Here is a 15,839-nt window from a genome sequence, read left to right on the forward strand (position 1 = left end):
CTGATCCCCAGCATCTGCAGTCCTCATTTTCTCCATCAGTGACTACTCAAGTTCTGGTGATTCTTCCCTTTCCCAGGTTTATCCTGCCAACAGATAACTGCACTCCAGCACTTTTGCACAGACATAACTCCAGCCTTTTCACCAGATGACTTCACCAAACCAGTACTGTCCCTAGATTTGTTTCCCGAGCTCTACTCTGGTTCAGTTGAATACAGCAAATACTGCTTGTGGGTTTCCTTCATCCTTGCTCACAATCGCTCTAAATGACACGCAATTTCTTCCAAATCCACAGATCCCCACGACTTTTCCTGGGCCCTAACCCCAACACCTAGCTGCCTACTAATTCCTAGAGCTTCACCTTGAGTTCTGACCGCTCTTCACTTCTCACTTATTCCCAACTGTTTTATTAATTATGCATTTACCACTCCTACCAATGCTTCCTGACTGGGGCGGCACGGTGGTTCTCCTCACAGCACCAGGGTTCCAGGTTCGATTCCAGCCTCAGGTGACAGTCTGTCTGGAGCTTGCACATTCTCCCCGTGTCTGCGTGGGTTTCTTCTGGGTGCTCCGGTTTCCTCCCACAGTCCAAAGATGTGCAGGTCAGGTGAATTGGCCTTGCGAAATTGCGCATAGTGTTGGGTGCATTAGTCAGAGGGAAATAGGTCTGGGTGGGTTACTCTTCGGAGGGTCGGTGTGGACTGGTTGGGCCGAAGGGCCTGTTTCCACACTCTTGGGAATCTAATCTAAACTGCACAGAGCCGGTCCTTAGGTCACTTCATCAGTATTACAGCTTAACAATTCTTTTCTGCATGCCTCTATCTCTATCTGCTGCCTTTAACAACTAACAGTGACCCAGAACTGGTCTTCAGTGACCTCTGCACTATTTTGAGTAATCAATGAATACCATCACAACAAGCCCAGCCCCACTGTTGCTGGGCAGAAACAGGTGGAGCAAGTACCAGTTGTGGTACTTTAATGTAGCAACCCTTCGGAACTCCTCAGCAGGTCTGGCAGCACCTGTGAAGAGAAATCAGAGTTAACCTTTTGTGTCCCATGACCCTTCTGCACTTCTTTTGGTTTTTAACCCTTTGGAATTATCTGTCTCTGACTGTTACAATATTCCACAGATTGCTAGTTCCCACAGCACCAAGTGCACACTAAACAAAAAGTATTCATCACACTGAGGAGAAAGTGAGGACTGCAGATGTTGGCGATCAGAGTAAAAGAGTATGGTGCTGGAAAAGCACAGCCAGTCAGGCAGCATCCGAGGAGCAGACGAATCAATGTTTCGGGCATAAGCCCTTCATCAGGAATTCATCACACCTGCCTTACATTGAAGTCAGTGAAAAATAATATGACTCACAGATACAAACACATACTTAGACATACATGTACCATCAGCCACACACATCACCAGAGACATGCCCACATATGAACTTATGCATACAAATACACACATGAACATGCATGCATGCACACTCACATGCACGCACACATTCATGCACATGTATATATACTTGCACACACTCTCTCACACACATGCAAATGCACACACACGTACTCTCACATGCACATAAACAGAGGCAGATACACACTCACACACACACAGATACACAAATACACACACACCCAAATGCACGGACATATGCACAAAAATACAGACGTGTTCTCACATGCGCACACACATATGCACATAAACACAAGCATATGCACATTCACGCACACACTCACACACACGTACAAATGTGCTATAAATGCATCGAAACAACTTACATTTATAAATGATCTCTTTATCCACTTTTACTCTACCACTTTAACTTTCCATCCAAAATACATTTTAATTGGTTCATTTCTTTCGTTCCTTTTTCACTGGTTATTTGAAATTTTTCTGGTTGCCTCCTTCTCCCTATCTCTGTGTGTGGATATATAAATCTCTTTCTCACTTCACTTGGTAGAATTTATTGCCCTCTCCTGCAGTGAGTTTGAAGATGGGAAGGCATTTATTTGTGGGGAGTATTCGAGAAGGACCTCGCCCTCCTCTTGCTTCTGCCCCTATTAAATGGTGACAGGAAGAGTTGAGGGTGGCCTTCCTGCCCTAACACTAAATGATACCCCAAAGATGGCATATAAAGCCCACCTAAGGAGCTCATCAAGCATTCAAGCAACAGTAAACAGGGCAGTTACCAGACATGACGTCCAAGCAGCAGAACCTGTCAAAGCTGTCAATTGGGAATTATTGGTGAGGTCAAGCATTGTCATGCACTCTATGCCTAATCAGACTAGGAGGTGCAGTGGGTCAGTGGTTAGCATAGCTGCCTTCCAGCTCAACAGACCCGGGTTCAATTCTACCTTCAGGTGACTGCCTGTGTGGAGTTTCCACATTCTCCCTGAGTCTGCACAGGTTTCCTCCAAATGCTCCAGTTTCCTCCCACAGTCCAAAGAGCAGGTTAGGTGGAAAAGCCATGCTACATTGTCCACAGTGTCCAGGGATGTGTAGGCGAGGTGAGTTAGCCAGGGTAGATGTGGGGTTGTGGGGATTGGGTAAGGAGCTGGGTCTGAGTGGGGTACTGTTTAGAGGGTTGGTGCGACATTCTGTGACCCAACACTGGGAGAATCATAAACTCACAGAATCTCTACTGCGTCGAAGCAGGCCATTTGGCCCATCGAGTCCACACTGACCCTCCAAAGAGCAACCTTGTCCCTGTCAATCTGCAGTTCCCAAGACCAATTCACTTAACCTGCACACCTTTGGACTGTGGGAGGAATCTAGAGCACCTGGCAGAAACCCATACAGACATGGGGAGAGCATTGCAAACTCCACACAAGACAGTCCCCCAAGGGTGGAAATCGAACCCAGATCCTAGGCGTTGTGAGACAGCAGTGCTAACCACTGAGCCATCATTCGTTTTAGTGAACAGTCAATAGGAGACTCACTTCCTGCTAATATTTACAAGAGGGGCTCCCATTGTAAAGCTCAGTCCAAAATATTGTGACTACAACAGCAAGTCTGGGAGCGTGTTTTCTGTGGCAAGGGTGTCACTCGCTTTGTAGCCCCGAAAAGCCTTTCCACCCTCTACAAGGCATTGAATATGAGGTCCCTGATTGGGGCCGTTAATCTGGTGCAATCAGGGAGTCCTGGCTGACAGATAAGAAGGGTAATGTCAGAGATGCTGTCACTGTGGTAGCTGATTCTAAAAATACGAAAGTCAGCGCCTGTTATATGTAAATGAAGGGTGACTTAGTGATGGATGCGGGAGTTATTTCACAATGAATACCATCTATCTCCTTTTAGAGAACACCGTCCAAACCAACAAACTCTACCACCTAAAAGGACAAGACCAGTCAATGTATAGAGGCATTACTTCCTATAAGTTCCTTTCCAAGTTGCGTTCGGTTCTGACCTAGAAAGATATCATCATTCCTTTGCTATTGCTGGGTCAACTCGCTCCCAAATAGCACTTTGGGTGAGCCTGGAATATATGGACTGCAGCAGTTCAAGAAGGCATCTCCACTGCCACCTTCTCAAGGGTAATTAGGGATGCGCTATAAATGCTGACCTTGCCAATACCCACAGCCTACAAACAAAAAAAAAGAAAAGAAAATTCTCCTGGCTCTCCTTGAAAGAATTCTAATGAATGCACACTGCTGCTCCTGTGTAATTGGAGACTCTAGAATGAATGACCACAGCTCCATGTAAGAGACTCTCAAGGGCTGTTTTGATGCTCTTCCAGCTTGCTCAAGCCAAGTTCAGCATGGTTCTCCCTAATGAGAGAGAATATGGCATAAGGCAGTATTTGTGCTGTAAGAACAACAGTACTCAGCAAATTATAAGGTCATGTCAAAGGAAAACCTCCTCAATTCCTTCCATCTTGAAGTTTCAGCATTTAAGCAATATCTTCCAGATTCTGGATATCAGAAATAAAATGTTAGAAATGGTAGAATCTGGAGATAGAGAAGCTTTCATCAGAATTGGCCAGCCAGCTGAGTCAATGGGCAGAATGCAATGCCTCACCTTCAACCCTAACCCTCCATTCTTTTTAAGAATGCAGCAGGATGTCTAATTGGACAAGCAGGAACAGAGCATGCATCCCATCATCTTCTTAACCCTCCCCAATTAGTTTGGAGAGGGTAATGTCAAAGGCACGGTGGCTCAGTGGTTAGCACTGCTGCCTCACAGCACGAGGGACCCAAGTTTGATTCCACCCTCGGATGACAGTCTGTGTGGAGTTTGCCCTGTATCTGCGGGGGTTTCCCCTGGGTGCTCCAGTTTCTTCCCACAGTTCAAAGGTTGTGCAGGTTAGTTGGATTGGGCATGCTATTCTTGTTGAGGTTGGGTGGTTGGGTTTGAGGGGCAGGAGTGCAGGAAATGGAGGAGACATGGTTGAGGGCACAGGGGAGGGAAAATTACAGTCCTTGAAGTGCAGTACTTCAAGGATACAATTCCCCGGTCCTCACATTCCACCCCACCAATCTCCAAATCCAGCACATCATCTTCTGCCACTTTCACCACCTACATTCAGACCCCACCATGAAAAGTTTATTTCCATCCCCACCCCTATCTACATTCCATAGAGACCGTTCCCTCCACAACTCGCTCGTTAGGTCCACACTCCCCACCAACCAGCCTCTCCACACCGGGCACCTTCCTCTGCCTCCATAACAGGTGCAAAACCTGCATGCTCACTTCAATCCAAGGCCCCAAAGGATCATTCCAAATCCAGCAGAGATTTACTTGTACATCCTCCAACCTCATTTATTGCATCTGGTGCTCTCGATGTGACCTCCTCTGGATCGGAGAGACTGAGTGCAAATTCGTGGAATGGTTCAGGGAACATCTTTGGTCTGTACGCACCAACCAATCCCACCTTCCCATGGCCATCCACTTCAACTCCCCTCCTGCTCCCTTAAGGACATAGCCATTCTGGGCCTCCTCCATCACCTACACAAGGCCACCTGCAAACTGGACAAGGAACACTTCATCTTCCACCTTGGGAGCCTACAACCACATGGCATGAACATTGAATTCACCAGTTTCCAAATCCCCACTCCCCATCCCCCCATCCCAGATCCAACCCTCCAACTCAGATCCACCGTCTTGACCTGACCTATCTGTCCATCTTCCTTCTCACCTATCCGGTCCACACTTCCCACTAACCGATCACCATCACCTCCTACCTTTGACCACCCATCATTCCCCTAGACCCACACCCCCCTCCCCCTTCTATCTCTCAGCCCCCTTCCTCCCCTCCCCCCACCCCAGTCCTGATGAATGATCCTGGCTGAAACGTCAACTCTCTTGCTCGTCAGCTATTGCCTGACTTGATGTGCTTTTCCAGCACCACGCGATACTAACTCTGACTCTCTAGCTTTTGCAGGCTTCACTTTCTCCTATTTATATTCTGGCAGACTTGTTATCATTCTGGAGGTGAGGGGACCTCCAATTCAAGTTTTCCTGTGTGATGAAGGCCACCCTCACCAGGAGATTCTACCCGCTGTCACCCCCAACCCACCACACCCCACAGTGACCAGCTTCACACATGCCTCTCAGTATTAGTTGAGACAAGGCCATCCAATGTACTTGAGTTCCGGGGCCTTCCTCCCTGCTTTTTGTACTGGACTGTCTGCAGTCCCAGCATTGGCCATCACTGCTGGGGGTGCTATTTGGATCTGAAGGAATGAGACACCTGACGACAAATAGATACCTGCCTGATAGGGATTAGGATTTATCCCAGTGATGTTTCTGGGATTGGTACAACAAGGTTTCCCATCGGCTCTGAAACCAATGGGTAAGCCAACCTCCATTAAATTCACCAAAATAACTCTGTCCCTCTCTCCACAGCTGCTGACTGATCTACTGCACACTTCTTGTCTTGGTTAAAACAAGCACAGACTGATAAGATGAAAATCTCCTTTCTACACAGCTCCTGAATGTACCAATAGGCAGCGTGAGGCCAGAACGTTGCTGCAGCAAGTGATGATTTTCTAAAGAAGGTGACTTGCATGGACTCTCTCACCTGCGATTGAAAGATTTACGCAAATAATTTGCTCAATAAAATGATGTGCACTACGTCTGGTGGTTTTCTGTGGTGTTGGGATCGAAAAGGATGACTTTAACTAATGGTGGCATTGGGTGGGTGGTCGGTTAGCTCAGTTGGCTGGATGGCTGGTTTGCAATACAGAGTGACACCAATGGCTTATTATGAAGATCCTTCCATCTCCACTTGGCCCCTCACCTAAGATGTGGTGACCCTCAGGTTAAACCTACCACCAGTTGTTCATCTTTAATGAGAGATCGAGACTTTTTGCAAATTTACCTCTTCTTTACCTGCTGCATGCATGAATTTATCCTTGCGTAGTATGTAGGCATTGTTGAGAAAAATGGCATTTATTGGCCATTACCCTTGAACTGGTGGCTTACTCGGCCTTTTCACGGTGCAGTCAAAAGTCAACCAAATTGCTCTGTGTCTGGAGTGACATGTAGGCCAGACTAGGTAAGGACAAACAGGAGGCTGGAAGAACACAACAAGCCAGGAAGCATCAGGAGGTGGAGAAGTCGACGTTTCTTCTTCCCCTTCCATAAAGGTTACTAATGAATTTAATGAAAACCAATGACAGTTTCATAGCCAACTTTACTGAAATTAACTGCAAGTTTCAAGGTTTTATCAATGGAATTTAGACTCCACCAGCCTGCCATGCTGGGATTTGAATCCAGGATCCCCAGAGAATTAAGCCAGGCCTCTGGACAAGCAGTCCAGTGACAAACCTCATTATGTCACCATCTTCCACCTTATTGCATAAGAGTTGGTGGAAGAAACGCAACTCAGTAACACTTAAAGGCTAAAATATTTAATTCAAATTAGGATTCTGCGAGTCCAACAGCAGTGGTTTCATATCATCAAATTTTCTTTTGATTCACACACTCGAGTGGGTCAGTAAGAAAGCCAGCAGTGCTTAGACTAAAGGGCAGTCAGATGGAGCAAGATTTTTCCTCCTAATCCCTGAATAAAAAAATGTAGCTGTGATGACCCCAGTGTGGAATCTGAATTTCTTGTCTCCGTGGAGCTGAGGCCCAGGATCCATTTTCACAGCCAACCTGAGCCTTAAAGTTTGGGCATAAGAATTGAGGCCTACATTTTACAGGCACTGTGGATGCACACACCCAAATTTCAAGGCTGCAACATTGATGTAAGGCAGGACAGAGAAACAAAAATGGCTTTCATAGTTCAGCAAAGGAACTTATTTCAAGGCTGTTCCTAACACAAGAGGATTCCAAGAAAAATTAGTGACATAAAACAGACTTTACTTCAAAATTTCTCATGCCAAGCTCAAACTTATTTTCTTAATGTGTATAATCTCAACTCAATCCTAAATTATTTAAATGGTTTAAACACTGTTGAAACATGACATTGAAATCCAGCTCTGCAAACACCTTTGGAAACTTTCCTCAAGCCTCAGTTATACTAAATCAGCTGTAGCTTTGAAATGTCCCTCAGCATTTATGCAATGACAGATAAGCATTAAACCACTATTAATTTCAGTTTCCCATGGGCACTTCTTGATAAAGTTGAGTCCCAGTGGTAACATCAATCTGGAAGTGTTGAATCGTGATTTCAGAAGCTACAGAATGTAAGTAAGAATTACAAGTTAAAACAACGTGAAAAGTACCATATCTTGAGGCATTACAATCAATTGTGGCTTTGGGAAAAATTGAGGGCAAAGTGATATAGTCCCTTTAGGATGGAGTGGGGAATTCCAAGTAGGCTTAGATTGGGTTTCCTAAACCCCACTGATTATAAGGGAAACAAACTCAGGACAGTGAAAGACTATCATTGTTTGTCAAAATGTATGTGTTGGAGCTAATGCAAAATGATGTGTTTTCAACAAATGAAGGTTTCAGGCATGGGAAAGTCATATAAAATGCTTCACTTTTTAAAGAGAAAGTGGATTTTTCAAAAAGCTCACATGAATAATCTAACCAGTGCCCATTCCAAGGAAGTCACTAACGATAAGAAAGTCTTAATGGAGAGAGAAAGGCTAATGTCGAATCAGAATTAGGCCATTTCAGCCTTTACCAACATTCATATGAATTAAAGAATTAGGATCAGATAATGGCCACTCAATCCCTCAAACTGGCTTTGTCATTCAGTAAGATTGTGACTGATAGGATTACTTCCCATTCCCATCTATTCTGATAATCTTCCATCCTTTTGTTTATCAAGAATCAATTAAGAATCAAGAAACATTAACAACACAGAGGTGGAACGGATGGAGAGTGTCAAGCTCCTGGGAGTGGTCATCCACAACAAGCTTTCTTGCACTCTTCATGTGGATGCACTGGTTACAAAGGCCCAACAATGTCTCTTCTTCCTCAGGCAGCTGAGAAAATTTGGCATGACGGCGAATACCCTTGCCAACTTTTATAGGTGCACCATCGAGAGCATTCTGTCTGGATGTATCACTACCTGGGATGGCAACTGTACCATTCAAGATCGGAGACAGTTACAGAGAGTGGTGAACACGGCCCGGACAATCACAAAGGCCAACTTTCCATCTATAGAATCCATCTACCAGGCCCACTGTCAAAGAAAGGCTGCCAGCATTCTCAAAGATCCATCCCACCCTGGCAATGTTTTTCGACAACCTGTACCATCGGGGAGAAGGTACAGAAGCCTGAACATACGCATCAGCTGGTTTCAGAATAGTTTCTACCCTACTGTTGTTAGAATACTGAATGAACTCACAAACTCTTAACATTCGCTTGTATCTGTGTTTTTGTTTCGCCGCTGGTTACCTATTATTTACTATCTGTGCTACTTAATTCTGTGATCTGCCTGTATTACTCGTGGTACACGTGACAATAAATTCTATTCAATCTAAATTTCCCATAAAAATACATAAAGTCTCTATGTCCACCTTTGAGGAAGAAAGTTAAAAGGGTTGCTGATGTCACAGAGATAAGTAGGAAAGTTAGTTGTGGACAGGGCATAAATAAGCTATAAAGGGATATAGGTAGGTCATGTGAGCGGTAATGATCTGACAATTGGAGTACATGGTGTGCAATTGTCCACTTTACCAAGAAGAACAAAAATGAAGCATATTATCTGAATGGTGAGAAATTACAGAACTCTAAGATGCAGTGAGATTGCTGTCCTAAACATCTGAATTGATTTGATTTGATTTAATTTATCATTGTCACATGTACCTAAGTACAGTGAAAAGCTTTGTTTTTCATGCAATACAGGTAGATTATAATATGCAATAACATACAGATCATAAGGTGTTTCAACAGAGTGAGACATACAAGATTACAGCTGTCCAGGATATGCAAAAAAGCAAGATCAATATTATATTTGAAATTAGTGAGGTCCAATCAGCAGTCTAATAACAGCAGGAAAGAAGCTGTTCTTGAATCTGTTGGTATGTGTGTTTAAGCTTCTGTATCTTCTGCCTGATGGAAGAGATTGGTAGAGAGTATAACCAGGGTGGGACGATGTATACCACCTATAAGATGCACTGCAGAAATTCACCAAAGCTCCTTAGGCAACATCTTCCAAAACCAGAACCATGTCTGTCTACAAGGACCATGGTGGCACAGTGGCTCAGTGGTTAGCTCTGCTGCCTCACAGTGCCAGGGACCCGGGTTTGATTCCAGTCTTGAGTGACTGGGTAGAGTTTGCACATTCTCCCCATGTCTGTGTGGGTGTCCTCTGCGTGCTCCGGTTTCCTCCCACAGTCCAAAGATGTGTAAGTCAGGTGAATTGACCATTCTAAATTATTGACAGTGTTCAGGGATGTGTAGGTTGGGTGCATTACTTAGGGGTTAAAATTAGGGGAGTGGGTTACTCTTTGGAGGGTCAGTGTGAACTTGTTAGGCTGAAGTGTCTGTTTCCATACTGCAGGAAATCAATGATCTATGACAAGGGCAGCAGATATAGGAACACCATCACCTGCAAGATCCCTCCAAGCCACTCGCCATCAAGTAGTGGAAATATATCACCATTCCTTCAGGTGTCGCTGTGTCATAATTCTGGAATTTTTCCCCTGATGGCATTGTAGATATACCAATAGGAAATGAACTTTAGTAGTGCAAGAAGGTAGCTCACCACTCCATTCTCAAGTGTAGCAATGCCCACATCCTATGAATGATGTAAAATAATCTTTAGAAACTCTTCCAATCTGTTTTTATATTTCCAGCTAACTTTCTCTCACACATTACATTTTATCTCCTTATTAATCTTTTCAGCGATCATTGTTATTTTTTATATTTGTCCAAAGTTCTGAATTTGCACCCAACCTTGCCTGATTATATGTCTTTTCTTTAGGTTTGAAATTACCTTTAATCTTTTAAGTTAGCAGAGATGGTGAAATTATTTTTTTCTCAGTGGAATATATCTATTCTGTATGTTCTGAAATGTTACCCTATCTTTGTCTGCTACTGCTTCACCATTGACTAATCCCTTTAAGCTAATTTGCCATTTTGCGTAAATTAGCTCTGTGTTCATGCCCTCACAAATATTAATCTTGGCCCCACATCTTTCCCCAATGCTGGTGCCAATGTTTCAGTATACACGAAACACAAAGGCTAGCACATAGGCACAGTAGGTAATCAGGAAGGCTAATGGAATATTCAAGGGGGTTGGAAAGTAAGAGTAGGGAACTCTTAATGCAATTGTACAAGATGCTGGTGAGGCCACATCTGGAGCACTGTGGGCAGTTTTGTCCCTTTTTTTTAAGAAAAGATATTATTTCATTGGAGGCAGAGAAGGTTCACTAGGATGATACCTTTTATAAAGAGATTCTCTTATGAGCAAAGGTTAAACAGGTTTGGACTCTACTCATTGGAATTCAGTAGAATATGAAGTGATCTCATTGAAACATATGGGATTCTTAAGAGGCTTGACAAAGCGAATGCTGCGAGGATGTTTCTCCTCAAGGGAGAGTCTAGGACCAGAGGATATAGTCTCAGAATAAAGGGACAAGTGAGCACTGCAGATGCTGGAGATCAGAGTCAAGAGTGTAGTGCTGGAAAAACACAGCCGGTCAGGCAGCATCTGAGGAGCAGGAGATTGGCGTTCGGGCATAAGCCCTTCATCCTGATGAAGGGCTTATGCCCAAAATGTCGATTATCCGGGGCTCCTCGGATGCTGCCTGACCAACTGTGCTTTTCCAACATCACACTCTCGACTGAGAATAAAGGGGTGCCAGTTTGAGACTGAGACAAGGATGAATTTCTTCTCTGAGGGATGTGAGTCATTGTAATTCTTTGCCATACAGAGCTGTGAGGTCAGAGCACTTGTGTATATTTAAGGCTGAGATAGATTCTTGATCAGTTAGTGAATCAAGGATTACAGGGAATGGACTGGAAAGCTGTGCCCGGGAATGCTGGATCAGCCAAATTTTTATTAAAGAGTGGAACAGACTCAGGGGGCTGAATAGCTTACGCCTGAACACTTATATCCTATGGCCACATGGTCTAACTGAAGCACAATTCTCCCATAGCAGTCTTTGGGCTATGCATTCCTTTCTGTAATCTTACTTACCCAATGACAATTTATTCAGGTAATAAGTTAAATATAATTGAGGTTCACTGAGATTTGAACTGATCAGTATCTTAATTCCATCTACCTGGATTTGTTTCAGATCCTTTTCACTTGCCTGACAAGAAAGTACAAGTAAGAGTGAAAGAAAGATCTGCTACATGATGCAAAACTTTCTCATCTCATCTCAGGAGTGCGGTTGGAAACTGGCAGAATGTGGGAATATTAAATTGTTTATGGCACAAGTCTCTCTAGAAGTTGAGCCAAGGAAAAAGACATTCTTCCCTGTTCTCTCACATTAACCTAAGGTATTTAACCATCTTTGGGGAACATGTTCAGGAGGTCACTCAAACAGTACAACTATGCCCCATCCCCTGGTCTTTAATGGGGTTTGCCAGTGGAGGTGGAGCAGCTGGAAAGATTGAAACAGGCAAAATGTTCTCAGTCAACTGGAAACATGGATCTCATTGTGCGATTTCTAGAGAGAGTGGTGGAAAGGAGTGCTTCCCAGAAAATGCATGCAATATGAAACGCATACAGAATCAAATGAAACAAATTCATTTTAGGAACCAAGACAAAGTAAAACTATGATTTGACGATGCCGGTGTTGGACTGGGGTGTGCAAAGTTAAAAATCACACAACACCAGGTTATAGTCCAACAGGTTTAATTGGAAGCACTAGCTTTCGGAGAGACGCTCCTTCATCAGGTGATTGTCCTGAAGCCACCTGATGAAGGAGCGTCGCTCCGAAAGCTAGTGCTTCCAATTAAACCTGTTGGACTATAATCTGGTGATGTGTGATTTTTAACAAAGTAAAATTATGATGTAAGTAATGGGGAAAAAGATGTGTGACGGGCTGAGAGTAAACATGTTTGGACATGAAGCAAGTAATGACCGAAATCTACTGGTCATCGGGGACTGTCAATAACCCACTGAAGTTCCAAATAACTGACCCAAATAGGAATTGTTTGAGATGGAGCAGTCCCCTAATCCCAAGCATCCTGCACAAAAGTGTCCTACTCAGAGCCAGAATCAGACACTTTGAATAATTCAGACCTGGGGAGTTACTCAAAGAGATCCTCATCCAAAATAATAAGGATTGACAGAGAGTTTAATAAGGACGTAAAACTCAAAGTGTGAGAGAAAGTCAGCTGGTAATATAAAATCAGATTGGAATAATTTCTAAAGCAATCTTGGTGTACTGATTTGGATAGTTCCTCAAGACATGTCAGAGTAATCTTCATATCACTCCTGGGTGACTTTGCAACCCAGCCCTCAATTATTCACATTGATCCCTCAGTGACTCATAATACACTCAAATCCCCCCCCTTTACCCCACACACCTTCCACCAGCTCCCTCCCCACCAAGTCTCCCCTGACTCGGACGTTGATTATAATCCTAGCCCATTTTTGGGACTGTGCTGGATCAGGCATACAGTGTGGGTGATCATTCACACTTACAGCTAAGAAAGACAGACCTTATATCCACTTTAGTAGGTCTAAAGAAATGATCAAGTTCTCTCCGGATGAAAGGAACCAGGTGGGAACACACAATTCATATTTAATTCAGTCACAATGTTGATAGTTCGAGGGAGGGAAAGCATAATTGTATTTTCAATAGAGATTCTGAGTTGTAATCAGTTAACTCCAGGGAGTTATTTAAGATGATCAGCAATATTTAAAGCAGCATTTACCTTAAATCAGTGAGTAGAAAGCTACATAATCTAACAAGATAACTTCATCTCAATTTAGGAAAGAGCTTTGGAAATTGTAGCATATCTCTATCATGAGAGGCACTGGTGTCAATTAGATAAGAGTTTAATAGATTAGATTGAAATTTAATATAGATAAGTGAGAGGTCTTGCATTTTGGAAAGTCAAATCAAGGTAGGAGTTTCATGGTGAATGGTAGGGCCTTAAGGAATGTAGTGGAACAGAGGGATCTTGGAGTTCAGGTTCAGAATTCTCTGAAAATCGAGTCAGAGGTAGACAGGGCAGTGAAAAGGCTTTTGGCACACTGGCCTTCATAAGTTAGGGCACTGAGTATAGAATTTGGGATGTTATGTTTCAGTTATACAGGAAGTTGGTGAGGCTGCACTTGGAGTATTGTGTTCAGTTTTGATCCTGGATTAGTGGTGCTGGAAGAGCACAGCAGTTCAGGCAGCATCCAAGGAGCAGCGAAATCGACATTTCGGGCAAAAGCCCTTCGCCCTGTTATAGGAAGGATGCTATTAAACTGGAAAGAGTGCAGAAGAAATTTATAAGGATAATGCCTGGACTCAATGGTCTGAGTTATCGAGAGAGGTTTGACAAGCTAGGACTTTTTTCTTTAGAGTGTAGGAGACTAAGGGGGGGTACTTGATAGAGGTGTGTAAGATCATGAGAGGCATGGATAGGGTGAATGCACTCAGCCTTTTTCCCAGGGTTGGGGAATCGAGGACTAGAGGACATCAGTTTAGAGAGGAAAGACTATAAAGGAACCTGAGGGGCAACCTTTTTTTACACAGAGGGTGGTACGCATATGGAATGAGCTGCCAGCAGAAGTGGTTGAGGCAGGTACATTAACAACATTTAATGCATGGACTAATACACGGATAGGAAAGGTTTAGAAGAATATTGGTCAAGTGCAGGGAAATGGAGTTAGTGTTGATGAACTTTTGGTTGACATGGACCAGTTTGGGCCAAAGGGCCTATCTCTGGGCTATAGGACTCCAGGACACCATGAATCTTATTAATTTCAGTTTTTAATGAATATTTGCTTTCTCTATACCATTTAAAGACTGATTCCAGTATCAAACTTAATGTGCACACATACCTGTCAAAGAGTCCTCCATGTTTAAGAAATAGTCTTCAGTATGCTGGGAGAGGCATGTTTTGTTGCATGTCATTTTGCCCGAATCAGTGAGTTTGGGCCCATGAGACTGGTCAAGGAGAAGGCAAGGTTAAGAAGTATCTACAGGCCTGGGTTTCTTTATAACATTGCTTATGACATATTAAGATGAGATGCTATAACACATGGTAGACAGAAATACATTAGGTTCCAATCTTACTGTGATGTGACTGAAAGACAAATCCCCAAGCTGTACCATCTAACACTAGTCAGTCTACTTCACCACCTTCCCTGCACACATATGACTAGATTTCAGGCTTCTGCCCATCTCTCCATGTGTTTCTCCCTCTTCTTAGCTCCACCCACACTGGGCTATTTATGCCCAGTGATGAGCAGCTCAGCGACATCATCATAATGTTGCTCCACAACCCGAAAGCCTTTGCACAACATACATATCCTTACTGAACAATTACCTCTTAAAAGTAGGATGCAATTTCCAAGAAGAGGTTTGGCTGAATGACATAGCAGCACCCCTAATGTCTATTGGCAAATTTTAGTTTTTTGGCGCCACAAAGGTTTATCAGCACCTGAGGTGGAGTCCAAAAGCAAATTCTTGTTTTTTCCGAAAACTGCAAAACAGGTTCCTGTTTTTCTACAACCTGCATTGTATTAAAGGATGCATATGTCCTTGAACTATTTTATTACTTGATTGAGACAGGATGTTGATGAACATTTTTTTCAATGTCATGAACTCAGCCTTTATTGTGACCCTATATAGCCCCTTATCAGAGCCGGATTCCTTGACAAGCTGGCCTTATACCATTCCCACTTGTCAATCACTTGACTGCCCAGCCAAATATATCTGGCTAATGCCCTCCCATGAACCCCTCATAACCTAACTCTCTTTTGACCCAAATGCCCTCACCACATGTCACCCCAATCCATCCCGACTAGCCCCAACCTAACAAAGCTCCCATGTGACCTACTGACCCATTTAATCAGCTCCCACAACTCATCCAGCCAACTCCCTTAGCTACCTCCCCACCTGCCATCCGATCATGTCATTCACCAGCACCCCATCCATTTATCCACCCTGCTCACCCATCATCATACACCCATTCACACTGAACAATTAAATGTCGCTTGTTTAGCAGCTAGTGCTGCAAAAGACTAGCTATGTCCAGTCTGACCCCTGACACTAGAGTACCGTAGTGAAATTCTCAATGGGACTGTATGCTTTGGATTTCTGAAGAAACTGGGGTCAGAAGACGCGATCTGAAATATGAAGCGGTGTCGGAGCAGTCAACTATTTGAATGGGACAGAAAGCCTATTACTATGGAGTATTGAGGCCATTAGCAACATCTGGCTGTTTTAAAGGAAATTCATCAACCTGAATCATCAGATGTCTCTATTCTAAATGAGAGAGCAGCCCTCTGATTGGGTAATACTGTGGTGATTTTACCTGTATACAG

At 43.6% G+C, this 15,839-nt stretch overlaps 1 long non-coding RNA gene across 1 annotated transcript in view; it reads right to left on the reverse strand.

The window, feature by feature from the left end:
- Window positions 1-14,350: 14,350 nt before the first annotated feature.
- The window catches only part of LOC148147923 (uncharacterized), a 39,937-nt gene continuing 38,448 nt past the window's right edge, over window positions 14,351-15,839 (reverse strand). The window contains exon 3 of the long non-coding RNA XR_015759262.1: window positions 14,351-14,457. This is a non-coding gene — a long non-coding RNA (uncharacterized LOC148147923). The remainder of the gene's footprint in view (window positions 14,458-15,839) is intronic.

Source organism: Chiloscyllium plagiosum, unplaced genomic scaffold (genome assembly GCF_037043375.1).
Source record: "Chiloscyllium plagiosum isolate Xiang-an unplaced genomic scaffold, Cpla_swu_hap1 HiC_scaffold_14, whole genome shotgun sequence".
NCBI classification, from domain to species: domain Eukaryota; kingdom Metazoa; phylum Chordata; class Chondrichthyes; order Orectolobiformes; family Hemiscylliidae; genus Chiloscyllium; species Chiloscyllium plagiosum.